This window comes from Marmota monax, unplaced genomic scaffold (genome assembly GCF_021218885.2).
Source record: "Marmota monax isolate L192 unplaced genomic scaffold, Marmota_monax_Labrador192_F-V1.1 WCK01_AAM20220418_F8-fsc00219, whole genome shotgun sequence".
In the NCBI taxonomy this organism is placed as follows: Eukaryota; Metazoa; Chordata; class Mammalia; order Rodentia; family Sciuridae; genus Marmota; species Marmota monax.
In genome coordinates this window covers 2,563,686-2,577,016 of record NW_026692081.1, presented here as the reverse complement: position 1 = coordinate 2,577,016, position 13,331 = coordinate 2,563,686, and the positions used below count along the sequence as shown (strand labels likewise).

The window sequence follows — 13,331 nt, the reverse complement described above, 5'->3', positions numbered from 1 at the left end:
TCATATGACCTGCAAGGCTTGTATGATCACTGTCTGCTTTCCTCCAAAGAATGACTCTCATTCCCACAGTTCAAGTTCCATGAAGATTCTAGAACATGCAGATTCATCTTTGCACTGGAAAATTCTCTCCCAGAATCGGAGAGAATTTAGGGACACTTTGCCAAGCTAACTCCAGTTTATCCTACATTTCTCTGCTTAAATATTTACTTCTCCAGGAAACTTTCCTGACAGAATCCCCCCTTGCCCAACTTAGATTTTTCCTTTGGTTTAGTGTTCTCAAGGTACTCCTGCTTCTTCATAGCAATTAGCAAATTTGTAATGATGTAGCTATGTGTGCTACTTTTGGTTTAATGTTGGTCTCCCCTATTAGTCTGCATGTTTTTTGAGATCAGGGTCCATCCGTACTTTTTCATGTAGGAATTGAAGGAACTATTGAAATAATGCAATAGATTTCACTGTGGATGTAGAAATCAATTTTATGCAATAATCAACATAACCACAAGGTGTCACTAAAGCTTTAGTCCTTTGCAATGAAATTATAATCCTGAAATTTTCTGATTTGAATTCTAGTTTTTCTTTTCATCATAGATTTGGTAATTATTTCTATGTATATTCTATTACTCATGAGGATATCTTTAAATTAGTGTATATGTACAGAAGCAAGGATTTTACAGACATCAGTTCCCTTTCTGTCTGGCCAGACCCCTGAAGGACAGTAGACAGCTCTGACAACTCTGGGGGTCGAGCATGGGTGGAGGGATCCTGCCATTGCAAGAGCTCCTAGCTGTCAAATCCAACACTGCGGTCCTCACCAGAGCAAGGCTAGACACAAATGCTAGCTCACACTTTCACTGCAGAAAAGGAAGGACAGAATGTCCTGTTCCAGGCTCAGCAATGGATCCTTTCTGGGAGACTGGGACATTACTTCCACCCTCCGCATGCCTCGTCTCTTGAAGATAATGCTGTCAGCTGCAGCTTTCATGGATTCTTGCAGCCCAGACTGCAGACCCAGCCAACAGATGCCTTGTAGGGCACAGGGGCAGGGAGTTGCTCTTGCCAGCTTCTAGCACCCCAAGAACCCTGCCCAGGGAAGACTGTGATCACAGCCCCTGGAGACAGTGGCCAAGTGGTAGCTGGGTAAGCAGAGCACCCTGCAGAGAGAGAACATCAGAGGGGGCACCCCCAGGTCACTGGAAGAGCACAGTCTGCCTTTAGATACCCGGGGGGCCCACAGCAGCCTGCCTGTCTTTGTGCCCAGGCCTGGGGCTCTGCGAGGAAACCTCTGCACCCAGAGCTCCCAAGACAGAGCTGAGAGCTCCCGGGCCAACTGCATGAGCTCCTGCCCGCAAATAAACTCCATTAGCAGCTCCTATAGCTCCACTCGAGGTCTCCGAGCCCTGCAGAGGAGGACTCCAGACCCATCCAATGGGGAGCAGCCCCTGGGATGCTCTTCATCCTCAGGGATTCCCCCAAAGAAGGCCCAGGGTGAGAAGGTGGCAGAAGGCAGGGTGGGACAGCCATTGCCCAGGAAGAAGTCCTCATCCACGGGAGACACCAGTAGGCCCTGGAAACGCAAGTTTCCTCTCCTGCCACGCCACCGAGGGGAACCTCTGAGGCTGCCACCACCTCTAGAACTGGCCTGTCCAGTGACTGCTGAGGACCTAGACTGGGAGAAAAAGAAAGCTCTGCAGCACATCAACCATCTTCAGATGGGTGAGAACCAGGCCATTGGGAACAGCTGTTCCATGGCCACACAAGCCCATGGGGGGATCCCATCTTCACTGGGAGGGGCCAGGCCTCTGGCATCAGTGAGCCTCAGCCAGACCTTTCCCCACCCCCCCCAGCAGCACCACCGTGGTGGCCTCCACCCCAATGTTGGTGGTCTCTGCTGTTTTATCCCATATACACCATCTGATCTCCAACCTTAGGGTACTTCTCTTCCCCAGCCTGCCAATTGCTGCTTTGGCCCTTCCTCCAAGGCCCCATCCCAGCACACTGGCAGGCTTGGCTACACAGCCAGTGGCCCTCTTTGGGGTCACACCCTTGAACACCACTATGCCTTCACAGCCCCCCCATCTGGGGCCTCCCTCCACCTTGGGTAGGAGCTTCCGGCGCTCTTACCAGGGCCCAAAGCCCTACTGTACTCACAGGCCCTCACCTGTAGCAAGCTCCAGCTCTCCAGCTCGAAGGGTGCGAGGACACATTCCGCAGGGGAAGCAGCCTCTCATCCCTGGAGCCACCATCTCACCAATCCCTAGGGTTCCTGGTGGGATGAAGCCTGGAGCCCCCAGATTTGTCAGCTCTCATTGGCTTGGACATATGGAAGCTCCAGGTCCAGGGGCAGCTCTGATGCCACCCTTGACTGTGGGCCCAATGACCTTGGGCAGCCTAAACTACTCAGCCCTTGGGTCTGACAAACATAGAAACACCACCGTGGGTCCTCATGCCACCCACCCAAACACACTCAGTGACCTCAATGGCAGCTGGGAAGCCAGACTTGTCCTTGGGTCAGACATCACCCATGGAAGTATCAAGCTCAGAAAGTAGAGAAACCCCCAAAACTAGAGAGCACCATGGGGCAAGTTTGGGAAATGACACCTACACTGCCACTAACCAGAGCACCACCATGGCACCCAGAAAACACACAAAAGAGGGTAAAAAAGGGCAAGGAAATGGTTGTGTTCCTACCCTGAGTGCCATCCCTCAAAGCCTGCCCACCCAGAAACACAAGCACTACCCCCAGAAAGGGTATTTCCAGTTTCCCTTCAGTCCCTGTGACATCAAGGAGATCTGAGAGCCCACACTTGCTCCATGAGCTTATGTCAAACTTTGGGGCCTGGGGTAGCTCCTCCCAAAGAGAAGGTACCCCAAGCAACAGGTGGCAACATGGGACACAGTTAGGACAGAACACCTCCAGTGCCCCTAACCAGAGCACCACCGTGGGGACCAAGGGACAGAAGGCAAGGCACACACCAAGAAAAGCAACCTCTGGTGTGGCCACAGTTTCTGCCATCCCCCAAAGCCTGCCCCCACAGAAAGGCTTAAGCTCTCCTGGAGGAACCAGCACCACACCCAAAATATCGACCTCTACTTTGAAGTCCACCCGTATTCCATCTATGAGACCTGGGAGTCCAGACTGGCTCCCAGATCTGATCTCTGCCTTTGGGGCCATGGTCATCAGCCCAAGTGGAGGAACAAGAAGCATGAGAAGGCACTAAGAACACACTTGGGCTTTAACAACTTCAGCCCCCCTACCCAGATAGGATGATGCTAACTTCTTTAAGGACTGACACTGCCTAGATCCCAACTGTCTTCCACTGCCCTCAGCTGGGCCTCAGCTGGCCCTACCTCCACTTCATGGGGCCACTGGGCATCCTATCACCTCCACCATAGGATGGTGAGTCTGGCATGCTCTGCCCCTTGAAGACTTGTGAGGGCACTCAATTTTGCCAGGGCACCCTCCCCAGTGAAGCAGGGCCATACCCCCAAAGACAACAGCCCATGGTAGCAATCCCAAGGTCAGCAGCTTGCTCTGTCTCAACCTACACTCCCTCTACTCTTCTGGTCTGCTAAACACAAAGAATCTTAACTTTCTAACCATGATGACCCTGAAAATGATGGAACCCTTTTAGAGCATCTTTGTCTCATGCTGTCATAATTTTAGCTCACAAACTGCAGACAAGAGTAATCTCTTCAGTAAGCCCAGTGGAGGCTCTCGTCTTTCACCAGGCTGACACCCCAATACTCCCCAGTCCAACAGAAATCTAATTAGACTGTGCCTGTTACAGGAGCAGCAGAAAAGCCCCAGGAGCAGGCTCTCCTGTGGTCCCTGAAAGCCACTTAGGAGACCTGCACTGCACTCACCACTGTCTCCATCCCCCACAATACCTGGTTCCATTCCTGGGCAGGGATGTCCCCCTCACATTGTTCTGCTCATAGTTGTTGTGGTTCTGTCCTGGTCAGGTTTTAAATCAGGAACACAGTGAACTTGGAGGCTGAGTTTAGACAAGTTCCTTCCACGTCTAGGCTATGGAATACTTTGGGTAACATGATACTGGTGTTATTGCTTCTTCTAAAATATGGTCAAATTCAGCATTGACTCCATTGGGACCTGAGCTTATCTCTGGCATAAGATCCTACTGCAGTCTCCTTACTTGTCCCTCCTATTATCTGAATGTTATATTCTTGATTCATTTTGGGTCCCTAAATTTGTCTGTTTCTCCTAGATTTTTCAACATATTTGCATGTAGTTGTTCAAAATCCTCCCTAAAGATCCTTTGAATTTCCTTGGTATCTGTTGTAAAATCTCCCTTTTCAAGTTTCATTTTATGGGTTTGGGTCTAATCTCTTTTTCTTTTGTTAATTTAGCTAAGGGTTTGGGAACTTTGTTTTATGCTTTCAAAAAACTACTCTTTGTTCCCTCGAACTTTGATGATGCTCCTCTACTTTCTATTGCATTTTTTTTCTGCCCTAATCTTGATTATTTTTTTCCTTTTCCTGATTTTAGACTTGATTTTTGATTTCCTGAGCCATCACCAGGCAATTTACACTCTGTTTCTGTATCCCACAAGTTCTGATATGTTGTCTTTCCATATTCTCCTGGTTTTAGGGATTTTTCACTTGTTTGGTGGTGTGAGGCATAATCTTCAAGTGTTTCTGTAGGTTCTTCTGCTCTTGATTTTTGGTTTCATTTCATTGTGATTGGAAAGCATATAAGATTTTTGGGGTATTTTTAAAAACTTGCTTTCTGGCCTAATACATAATATACCTTGGGGAACGTTCCTTGTCATGGTGAGTGGAATGTGTACCCCATAGCTGTTGCATTCCTTATTCTGTCAATGTCTGTTAAGTCCACTTGTCCCATAGTGCCACTTAACTCTGACATTCCCTTGTGATTGTTCGTCTGGACGATCTACCTCCTGGAGAGATGGGCTCTGAAGTTCCCCAGTTTTGTTTTGCTGGAGCCTATGGCTTCCTCTTTATCTAGTAGTGTTTGATAAAATTGGGTGCTCCAACATTGGTGCGTTTTTATGTATTGGTGACATTGTGATATCGTCTTGCTGTGTTTCCTTTGATGAACATAGAGTGACCTTGTTTGTCTCTTCTGCCTGTCTTTGGCCTCAGTGTGTTTGTCATATATAAGCATAGTGACTTCTCCCTGCCTCCAGACTCCACTTGATTGGAAAATTATTTTTCATCTTTCCATTTTCAGTCTTGCTCAGCTTTGAAGGGAAGGGGAGTTTCTTGTGGGAAGTAGATTTTTTTTTAAAAAAATCCAATCTACCCTTCTATCTTTAAATTGAAGGCTAAAGACCATGTGTACTCAAGGTTATTCTGAAAGGTATGTTATGTTTCTTATCTTTTTGTTGGCTTTTTTTTTTTTTTGCTTGTCTTTTTGGTGAAGGAGGAAACATGGAATGCTCAGATGTTTCAGGGTTTTCTAAATTGATAACATGTGATCCTCTCATTTCTCAATTGTGTATCTATTCTCCTAGAGACACTTCCTGAACTTAGTTGTGTTCATCTTTCTTCCTCTTCTGTGTGTAGGATTCCTTTAAGTATCTGTCCAGCTGGTTTAGTGCCATGAATTCTGTTAGGATCTTCTCATCTTGGAAGGTTTTTAATTCTCTCCTAATTCTGAGAGGACTATGTTCCTGGGTGCAGTAATCTAGATTGGCACCTCTGTTCTTTTAGTGCTTCAAATACATCACTCCTGCTCATGACCTGCATGGGGAGGGAGAAGATAACCATTGAAGTGTGAGTTGGCTGAAAATAAAGTCTAGGATAGTAATATTAAGAACTAAACACAAAAGATGCAGGACAATATTGGAAGCAGTGGCTTAACAAGTGGAAGAGAACTGATGGGTCTGATGCTAAAGAGAAAAGCCTGGGAATGCTTCATTTATACTGAAATACACCAAAGGGATTCAGTTAGGAGCATAATCAGAAAAACAGGATAAGAGTGAGGGAAACAAATTGTTTGAGGCTTGGCAGGTTATTCCCATCTCTGGGTGACTGCGTTTGACCCTAGGGCTGTGAGCTAAGGCTCATAAGGTCCAACTATTATTATTGCTATGCCAAACCCATTAGGAAATTTTTGATCTTTTCCCAACCCTGTTGGGAAGCATAATATTTGTCTGCAGTAATGACAGATATGCTTATAGCCGGCATGGCAACTAAGACCTTGTTCAAATTTGAGTGTGGAAAGTTCATTTCCTATAAGAATTTTCTTTTTTTAAAATTTGTTTTACTTAGTTACAATGACAGTACAATGATCTTGACATATCATACTTTGAATCAGATAGGAAATAATTTCTCATTTTTCTGAGTATACAGGTTGCAGAATCACATTGGTCATGCAGTCACATATATACACACAGTAATAATAATGTCTGTTTCATTCTACTATCCTTTCTATCTCCCCAACCCCTCCCCTTCCCTCCCACCACTTCTCTCTACTTAATCTAGGGTAACGCTATTCTTTTTTTTCCCCTCACATCTTCATACATGTATTTTGTATAACAATGAGGGTCTCCTTCCACCATCCATGCAATTCTCTTTCTCTCTTCCTTTCCCTCCCACCCCTCTTCCCTATGTAGGGATAATCTTCTTCCCATGCTCTTCCTCTCTTCCCCATTTTGAGTCACCCCCCTTATATCAGAGAAGACATTTGGGATTTGTTTTTTTGGGGGATTGGCTAACTACACTTAGCATAATCTGCTCTAATGCTATCCATTTCCCTGCAAATGCCATGATCTTATTATTTTTTTAGTGCTGAGTAATATTCCATTGTGTATATATGCCACATTTTCTTTATCCATTTATCCATTGAAGGGCATCTGGGTTGGCTCCACAGTCTAGCTATTGTGAATTGTGCTGCTATAAATATTGATGTGGCTGTGTCCCTGTAGTATGCTGTTTTTAGGTACTTTGGGTCAGAGAAGAGAAATAGCTGGGTCAAATGGTGGTTCCATTCCCAGCTTTTCAAGGAATCTCCATACTGCTTTGCAAATTGGCCGCATCAATTTGCAGTCCCACCAGCAATGTACAAGTGTACCCTTTTCCTCACATCCTTGCCAGCACTTGTTTGACTTCATAATGGCTGCCAATCTTACTGGAGTGAGATGGTATCTTAGGGTGGTTTTGATTTGCATTTCTCTGACTGCTAGAGATGGTGAGCATTTTTTCATGTACTTGTTGATTGATTGTATATCCTCCTCTGAGAAGTGTCTGTTCAGGTCCTTGGCCCATTTGTTGATTGGGTTATTTGTTTTCTTATTGCTTAATTTTTTGAGTTCTTTGTATACTCTGGATATTAGGGCTCTATCTGAAGTGTGAGGAGTAAAGATTTGTTCCCAGGATGTAGGCTCCCTATTTACCTCTCTTATTGTTTCTTTTGCTGAGAAAAAACTTTTTAGTTTGAGTAAGTCCCATTTGTTGATTCTAGTTATTAACTCTTGTGCTATGGGTGTCCTATTAAGAAATTTGGAGCCCGACCCCACAATATGTAGATCGGAGCCAACTTTTTCTTCTATAAGATGCAGAGTCTCTGATTTGATATCAAGCTCCTTGATCCATTTTGAGTTAACTTTTGTGCATGGTGAGAGAAAGGGATTCAGTTTCATTTCGTTGCATATGGATTTCCAGTTTTCCCAGCACCATTTGTTGGAGATGCTATCCTTCCTCCATTGCATGCTTTTAGCCCCTTTATCAAATATAAGATAGTTGTAATTTTGTGGATTGGTTTCTGTGTCCTCTATTCTGTACCATTGGTCCACCCGCCTGTTTTGGTACCAGTACCATGCTGTTTTTGTTACTATTGCTCTGTAGTACAGTTTGAAATCTGGTACCGCTATACCTCCTGATTCACACTGCCTGCTTAGAATTGCTTTTGCTATTCTGGGTCTTTTGTTTTTCCATATGAATTTTATGATTGTTTTATCTATTTCTACAAGAAATGCCATTGGGATTTTGATTGGCATTGCATTGAACCTATAGAGAACTTTGGGTAATATCGCCATTTTGATGAGGTTAGTTCTGCCTATCCATGAACAGGGTATATTTTTCCATCTTCTAAGATCTTCTTCTATTTCTCTCTTTAGGGTTCTGTAGTTTTCATTGTATAAATCTTTCACCTCTTTTGTTAGGTTGATTCCCAAGTATTTTATTTTTTTTGAGGATATTGTGAATGGGGTGGTTGTCCTCATTTCCATTTCAGAAGATTTGTCACTAATATACAGGAATGCCTTTGATTTATGCATGTTGATTTTATATCCTGCCACTTTGCTGAATTCATTTATTAGTTCTAGTAGTTTCTTTGTAGACCCTTTTGGGTCTTCTAGGTATAGGATCATATCATCCGCAAATAGTGATAATTTAAGTTCTTCTTTTCCTATCTTAATGCCTTTAATTTCTTTTGTCTGTCTAATTGCTTTGGCCAGTATTTCGAGAACTATATTGAATAGAAGTGGTGATAGAGGGCATCCCTGTCTTGTTCCAGATTTTAGAGGGAATGCCTTCAGTTTTTCTCCATTCAGAATGATACTAGTCTGAGGCTTAGCATATATAGCTTTTACAATATTGAGGTAAGTTCCAGTTATCCCTAGTTTTTCTAGTGTTTTGAACATAAAGGGATGCTGTACTTTGTCGAATGCTTTTTCTGAATCTATCGAGATGATCATATGGTTCTTATCTTTAAGTATATTGATGTGGTGAATAACATTTATTGATTTCTATATATTGAACCAGCCTTGCATCCCAGGGATGAATCCTACTTGATCATGGTGCACAATTTTTTTTTTTGATATGTTTCTGTATCCGATTCACCAGGATTTTATTGAGGATTTTTGCATCTAGGTGCATTAGAGATATTGTTGTTTGACTTTCCCGCGGTGTATGGTGATTTGTTAAAGGAGACTGTGATGTATGTAAAGTCCCGCCCTCCCCAAAAAGTGTACTTAAGCATTGCACAACCCCTGCTCTGGGCTCTGGGCTGTTCTCCCTTCTTGAGTGAGCACGGAGCCCCAGCATGCTGGAATCTCAATAAACCCCACTTGCTGTTGCATGAGTCACAGTCCCTTGGTGGTCTCTTCCTCCGACGCTTTGCCGGACCCTTACAGGCAAAGGGAACACATAATTCTCATCGAAGTGAAATCTGCAAACTACAAAATACTATTAAGGTACTTGAACAAAACCGAAGTCAAGATCTTCATAATCATCAAGAGGAAATGTCAGTTTTGCAGAATGCACATCAACAGAAACTGGCAGAGATAAGTCACCAGTATCAAGAGGAATTAAAGGACTATGAAGAAAGAATCGAAAAACTTGAAAATCAGTAACAACAAGGTGACTCAGGAGTTACAGTAACTGATGAGTCTAAAATCTGTGAGATGTAAAAAACTATTCAGGTTCTACAAACTGAAAAAGTAGAGTCTGCAACAAAGATGGGAGAACTTGAGAATCAAATAAAAGACATAAATAAAAATTATCTTTGGCAGAAAATGACAGAGATGCCTTGAAGAGAGAAAAAGTGCATCTCAGTGTGGGAAAGCAACAAGAAATTGAACAGTGTGAAAACTTGAAACTGGAATGTAGTCAATTGTGGCCTTCTGTGATGGAGCAGAAAGATGAGGAAATTAAGAATTTGCAGAAAACCATTGAACAAATAAAAGCCCAGTTGTAGGAAGACACACACAACCCTCCCGGAGACAATTCTGATAGTTTTTAAGAAACAAAAGTTAAAAGCCTTTCTATAGAAAATGGAAGTGAAAAACACCACCTGTATAACTATGAAATTGAAAAATTAGTGAAAGGAATTAAAGAATGAAAACTTGAGATTCAACTTCTAAATGAAAATAATATATCTTTAACCAAACAGATTGATCAGCTGTCCAAAGATGAAGTTGGTAAACTCACTCAAGTTATCCAGCAGAAAGACATGGAGATATAAGCTCTTCAGGATAAAATTTATTCAGATTCCTACACCCAGGATGTTGTTTACCTTCAGTGGCAACTGCAGACCTTCACTATGGAAAGAGAACAAATATTAGCTATTTTAAATGAGAAGACAAAAGAAAATACCCAACTGCAAGCAGAACATCAGAAAATGAAGGATATAGTCACTGCCAAAACAACAACTCTCATCCAACTTCAAGAAGAAAGTTAAAAAAAAAGTCCACAAAATTTGAAAATAGTTATCAAGATATGTTTAAAGGAAACGCTGCAGAATTTATCTAGTATCATTAGAGAAAAAGACATTGAAATAGATGCACTAAGTAAAAAATGTCAGACTTTATTGGAAGTTTTATGAATCTCTGGCACTGGTCATGAGGTTCGAGGTGTTAATAGTCATCAGTTCGAGGAGCTCCTACAAGAATGTGATGAATTAAAACAACAAGTGAAAAAAAATGGAGGAATGGACACAATAGGTAATGACAACCATCCAAAATCTGCATCATAAGTCAGCCCAACACGAGGAAGACCTTCTTCAACTTGAAGCCCAAGTTTTGGTTGACAGTGATAACAGTTCTAAATTAGAAGCAGACTACACTGGCCTCATCCAATGTTATGAGCTGAATTAAACCAAAGTCAAATATTTTGGGCTCAAATTAGGCCAGGTTCAGCAGTGCCTAGGGCAACTTTTCTCTTTTTAGGAAAACTTGATATGATTACACCACAGCTCTTGTCTGCATCATCACTTACCTCCCAGTCAGCAGAGGTCAAAGAGCTGAGAAAACTGCTGCAAGAAAAAGAGGCCACCATTAAGGAGCTCCAGGAGAATAACCACAGGTTGTCTGATGCAACCGTTGCTGCCTCCAAGAGAGAAAAGAAAGAATATGAACAAACAGATTCTGAAATTAAACAGCTCAAGGACAAACAAGATCTGTTACAAAATTTACTGAAAGAAAAAGACCTCTTAATCCAAGCCAAAAGTGATCAGTTACCTTTTTTCAAATGCAAAGTTCACTAACAAAGTGAATGAAAATGAGTTGTTGAGGCAAGAAATAACTAACCTCGAGGAGAGAATATTAATTTTAGAAATGGATTTCTAAACTAAAAGGAGAAAATGAAAAAATAATAGAAACATCCAAAGAAAAGGAAATGGAATATCAAGCATTATAAGAGAGAAACATGAACTTCTCATGAAGTTGATGAAGGAGAAATCTCTTGCCTTTGAGTAAGTATTACAAGAAAAAGAACAGGGCAAGGCTGGGGAATTAAATCAGTTTTTAAATGCAGTTGAATCAATGAAGGAGAAGAGCATTCTATATCAGTAGGAGACAGACCAACTCACCTTGTCCCTAAAGAACAAACAGATGGAAAAGAGTACCCTCCAGCAAGAGGCTCAACACTTAAGTGATAAAGAATTACATTTAAATCAGGAGGTACAGAGACTGAGGAGCCATCTTTTAGAATCAGAAGATTCTTACACCCAGAAAATTTGGGCTGCAGAGAAGAGAGAGATGAACCTGAGAGAGAAAGTCACACTATTGGAAGAAAAGCTACTTTCCTCTTCTAATGCAAGTCATCAAGCCAGTGTGCAGGTAGAGTCCCTGCAGAAACAGGTACGTTTACTCTCCCAAGAGAGGGATGAGTATGCACTGCAGCTTTTGCTCTACCAGGAACAAATAAAGCAGTATGCCATGTCATTAACTAACCTGCAAATTGTTCTAGAGCATTTCCAACAAGAAGAAAAAGCTATGTATTCAGCTGAATTAGAAAAGGAAAAACAACATATAACCAAATGAAAGGAAAAGGCAGAAAATCTAGAAAGAGAGGTATTATTATTACAGGAATATTTGGATAAAGCCAATGGTGTGTTGGATTCAGCAACCAGACTTACACAACAGTTACATCTAAAGGAAGAACAGATTGAAGGACTTAAAAAGCAAAATGAGTTCCAACAAGAAATGTTGAATGATGCACAAAAGAAATTGATGAACTCAGGAAATGGCACAGAAGGAAAAGCGGACAAAGCCCTAATGAGAAACCTTTGTTGGGCATTTCCATACACTGAACAGTAAGCATCACAAAGTGTTACAGTTAATTGGAAGCATCCTGAACATTCAAAAGGAAGAAATGGAGCAGTTGTCGAATGGAGATGATGGTGGTGTTACTAAGCGGATGACGGGTTGGCTTGGAGGAAGATCAAAAAATGTCCCCAGCACATCTTTGAGACAAATGAGCAACCTGGGCTTAATAGTTCTTTTTCAGAACTTTTTGTTAAATTTCTGGAAGCAGAATCTCCTTTATGTGTTCCACCACCAAAACTTTCTGCTCATGCCATGAAATGTTTGACTCCAGAGGAAGGAGAAAGGAAGGTAAGAATGTACCAAGAAGTTTGAAAGATGCAGCAGAATTCAGAGTTGGTAAAAGAGCAGCTGTGAATCCATTCTTGTCATCACATTCTCTGTGCCACTGATTAGCCTAACTGGACCTGGACCCAGTGAACCTGGGGATCTCCTTTTGAATCTCATCTTAGACTTCTTGCTCACCTTTATACCATTGCCAGTGTCCCCCGACAATAGCGCCAGGGTTGTACAAAAGGACCTTTTAAAGCAATAGGTGATTCTCAAGCCAGAGATGATTTAGCAGTTTAAAGAAGCCATAAACACTTTGTACTTTTTACAAAGTGGCCTTTTTGAAAAGAAGTCGTGCATTTTCAGGGAAAAAGAAAAAGAAAAAAGTTGATATACAGAGCAACCAGGTATTTTGTCTCCCCCTTCCCCCTTTTTTTGGAGTGTGTTTTTTGCTCTAGTACTTTTTAATAAAACTTTACTTTTGTTTGTTTGCTGTAGCATTTTTTACATAAAATTTTGTTCTGATGCTATCAGGTAATCAACAGCAATAATAACTAGAGCTCCAATTTTTTTAAATGATTATATTTGTTAAATTTAATTTCATTTATATAACAGAAAAAAAGAAAAATCCAACTGATATGAAAAAGATATGTACCTCAGTATTTGGGCTATATGAAAACAAAATATGATGTATAAAAGTTGTGAATTCATTAGTTTATAAAAGAAAACATTGTATAACTACTAAAAGAAAATTACAGTGGGAGGGCCTGAACATGTTAGTGGTGGATAAATTCTAAGATTCTTTTAATCTAAATGCTATGACACCTATCCCTTTTACTTCATTCTATTAAAAGAGTCACTTGAAGTTCATTCCCTTTTCTAGATGTTAAATATGACCAGAAGGAAGATGACTTTTGTCAGTGAAACCAAAAGTATAATCACATGCATCCTTTTTAATTTTTAAGAATGTATCATTAAATATCTGGACTGTTTACATACTTTTCTGGGCCCTACAGTAATGCTTATAAGCAC

General features: G+C 41.7%; 1 pseudogene; it reads left to right on the top strand.

The window, feature by feature from the left end:
• The first annotated feature begins 8,831 nt into the window (after window positions 1-8,831).
• LOC124103699 (thyroid receptor-interacting protein 11-like) lies at window positions 8,832-12,662 on the top strand (annotated as a pseudogene).
• The last annotated feature ends 669 nt before the right edge of the window (window positions 12,663-13,331 follow it).